Source organism: Ixodes scapularis, unplaced genomic scaffold (assembly GCF_016920785.2).
Source record: "Ixodes scapularis isolate PalLabHiFi unplaced genomic scaffold, ASM1692078v2 PGA_scaffold0__279_contigs__length_252992795, whole genome shotgun sequence".
Lineage (NCBI taxonomy): Eukaryota > Metazoa > Arthropoda > Arachnida > Ixodida > Ixodidae > Ixodes > Ixodes scapularis.
This window is the reverse complement of record NW_024609835.1, coordinates 84927457-84931213: the sequence shown is the minus strand read 5'-3', so window position 1 is coordinate 84931213 and position 3757 is coordinate 84927457. Positions and strand designations below refer to the sequence as shown.

At 54.0% G+C, this 3757-nt stretch overlaps 1 pseudogene; it reads right to left on the bottom strand.

Annotated features, from left to right (window-relative positions):
* Window positions 1–580: 580 nt before the first annotated feature.
* On the bottom strand, window positions 581–2678 carry LOC121047976 (annotated as a pseudogene).
* Between the last annotated feature and the right edge of the window lie 1079 nt (window positions 2679–3757).

The following is a 3757-nucleotide window of genomic DNA, read 5'->3' as shown; positions in this document are numbered from 1 at the left end:
AATCGTTTTAATAATTTTAATATTGCATTCAGTTCGTTTACGGAAAAAAAGACTGCAGTTTGTGAGCTACTGTCGTGTAGGAGACCACGTATAGACAAAGAAATATGCGCTAAACTTTCGCTTCCGTACCCCTTTAAAGCCGAACAAAAGACTACTGTTCTCCCTTTCTTAATAACTTCTTTTTAAAATTAGCTACAAGAAGACTACATTAATAAAAGGATCAGAACATGACACTTATCTTCCAATACACACGCGCAGTCAGGGAGAAATGATATTGAAAAAAACATTTCATATCTATGGAAAGTTCGTCATATTTGAGATAGTTGCAGTCAGAGGAAAATGTCAGATTAACGGTTGCTGTTGAGGCCACAGGCATTTGTGATGAAAATGTTTTCTTAGAACAAAACAGCGAAAGAGAAACAATTATTTTACAGCACTGCGATTCACCGACAGCACCCGTCATGAACGGAGGAAATGCCAGCTTTTCTGCGTACGGGCAGCCGTCGACGAAGCCATTGTGGCGCGTGCTGGTGCAAGCTGATTCCTTGCCATACGGTCCCGAACGAGGAGGTGGTGGTGGTGGTGAACTCTTTATTTCTCCCATAAACACAGGGGACCAGTCCCAGGACCGGTTGCGCTCGCTGAGAGGAGGTCGGCGGCGATCCCTTGGGATGTCGCGGCCTCCACCGCGCGCTGGATAAGCCGGCGTTGGTCTTCCGGCTCGGACGTACGCAGGAGGGACTCCCACGTCTCTGGGGTGTTTAAGTTGTCTGCGTTGTAGTGTGTACATGTCCACACCATGTGTATGAGGGTGCCCGGAGCTGAACAGTGTTTGCACCTGGGTGCTATCTGTTGTGGAAAGATTTTATTGTATAAAAGCGGGTGTGGAAAGCTGCCTGTTTGTAGTTTGCGCCATTGGACGGCCTCTCGTCTTGTTAGATCGCGGTGTGCGGGAGGATACGTGCATCTTCCGAGTCGGTAGTACTGGAGGATGTCTGTGTACGTGGTGAGTATAAGCGCGCGTGAGCTATTAGTGTCAGCGAAAGCGGGGAGGCGGGTCACTCTCTCGGCTCGGCAGCTAAGTTCTCGGGCGAGAGTGTGCGCCTCGGCGTTTCCTCTGAGTGACTCGTGGGCTGGAGCCCAAATGAGTAAGCGGGAGGAGGAAGAAGGTGGAGCAGAAAGAAGGATGTGTGATGCGTGGCGAGAGATACGGCCGGCATCGTAGTTGCGGATCGCCTGTTGTGAGTCACTGATGACGACTTCGGTAATAGGGTCGGTTAGCGCTAGCGCAATGGCGACTTCCACTGCTACGGTGACCGTTTTTGCGTTGCGAATGCTGCAGGCTGTGTGCCAGCTGCGGTGAGGGGCGAGGGGTACCGCCACCATTGCTGGCTTTGAGTGGTGGCAACAAGCGTCGGTATACGTGACGTCCGGACGTCCGCTGAAGCGTTTCTCCAGTTGACGTGCACGGTCGGCCCGTCTCTCGGCGTGGTGTTCCGGGTGCATCCGTTTGGGAATGGGAGGAATGCGGAGGCTTTGGCGATATTCCGGGGCAAGGTCAGCGTAACTGGGAGCCGCCCTCGTCGGTAATATCCCCACCTGCTGCAGTACCGCTCGGCCAGCGTGCGTGAGTGAGAGCCACTCGTATTGGCAGTGAGGGTAGCTTCGATTAATTCGTTCACGGTGTTGGAGATGCCGAGAGCCATAAGCTTGTGAGTGGCTGTGGACATAAGAAGACCCAGGGCCGTCTTGTAAGCTTTGCGAAGTGACGACTCTAGCCGTTCGCTTTCGGCACGAGTGAGACGTAGGTAAGGTGCAGAGTATGCGATGCGGGAGCAAATGAAGGCTTGAACGAGGCGCAGGAGGTTGGACTCTCGCATACCTCGGTGCTTGTTGGAAACTCGCTTAAGGAGGCGTCCGATCTGTACCGCCGACTGGTCGATGCGTTGGAGCGAGATGTTGTTGCTGCCGTTGGCTTGAAGGTGTAATCCCAGGATCCTGATGTGACCCGTACGAGGGATGCAGTTACCTTGGACCCGGAGGGTGAGTTCCGGAAGTATCTTTGGTGGGCGTCGTCCCGGGGACGGGATGATTATATATTCTGATTTAGTAGCCGAGCAGGTAAGGCCAACTGTATCGAGATAGTCTCCGATCCTATCGATGGCGGTCTGGAGGGTCTCTTCTATCTGGCCGTCACTGCCGCGCGTGATCCAAAGAGTGAGGTCGTCAGCATATAGGCTATGGTGTAGATGTGGAATGTCAGCCAGTAGCTTGGGCAGGCCTATCAGTGCAACGTTAAAGAGCGTCGGCGAGAGCATGGAGCCCTGCGGCGTGCCAGGGTTTCCCGGAGAAATGATGGAAGGATCTCCGGTGCCGGCGCTGAGTTGCACTGTGCGGCCGGTAAGAAAGTCTCGGATGTACGTGTAGGTGCGATGTCCGACGCCAAGAGTTTGTAGTTGCTGAAGAATCGCTTCATGGAGGACGTTGTCGAAAGCCTTGGCTACATCGAGGCCGACAATGAATTTCGTGTCTAGTGTGCGGCGCATGACGACCTGGTGATGAAGAAAAAGCATAATGTCCGGGGCCGCAAAATGAGGGCGGAAGCCGAACATCGTGTCTGGTAGGAGGTGGCTGTCTTCGAGGTAGCGATGGAGTCTGATCTGGATGACGTGTTCCATCAGCTTCCCAACGCAGGATGTAAGAGAGATGGGACGAAGGTTGGCCAAGGTGGGTGGTTTGCCCGGCTTAGGGATGAGGACTAGATTGGCGCATTTCCATTCCTGCGGGATGGTACAGCTGTACCAGCACTCTTGAAGAAAGTCGGTGAGGGCTTGAATAGAGGCGTCGTCTAGATTCCTCAGCATCTTATTAGAAATACGGTCGGGGCCGGCCGCCGAGGTGGTCTTAAGGCGATTAAGTTCTGCTCGTACCTCCGCTAGAGTGATTGGAGCGTCTAGACCGGGGTTGTCCGGGCCCTGATAGGAGGGGAGGGTAGTTGCCGGGCCGGGGCGGATGTAAGTGCCTATAATTTCTCGTTTGAGTTCCTCTGGCGTGCCAGGATACTGGTGGAAGATTCGCTCGAGCTGTTGGCGTGCTTGGAGTTTGCCTCCAGCCGGGTCGAGTAGATGCCGGAGGAGTTTCCATGTGTTACGAGTGTTTGGAGTCTTGTTCATCTGGTCGCAAATGTTGTGCCAGCTCTGGCGAGTTAGTTCAATTGCGTAATTCTCGATGGTCGTGTTGGCGCGCGCCAGTCGACGGCGGATATTGCGGTCCCATTTCCGAGTGGCGAGGAGAGCTTCGAGTGATTTCTTACGCTCCCAAAGATGGGCATAGTGGCGGTCGCAGTGAGGGACCGTGTCCTCTAGCTGGACGGTTTGCGTGGCGTGAGCCACTTGTTTGACAATTTGGATTGTCCATGCTTTGATGTCAGTAATGATGGGAGGTGTGTCCTGCTCTTGCCTATGCACCCTAAAGGAGTCCCAGTCGATCACCTGAGCCGGCCGTGTACGTTGCCTCGTGGGCTCTTGTATCACAATTTCAAGCATGAAGTGGTCGCTTCCAAAGTTTTCGTGAGTGTGGCACCAGGTAGCTTTGACTCCGGAGCTCGTAAAGGCGAGATCCGGCGTCGTATCTCGGTGTAGGCCCGTAGCAAGTCCAGTGGGGTAGGAGACGTCCGTGATGAGGCTAAGCTGGTGCGTATGCCAGTCATCCCAGAGCCGTCTGCCTTTAGCCGAGTCGTAGTGACAGCCCCAAGCGC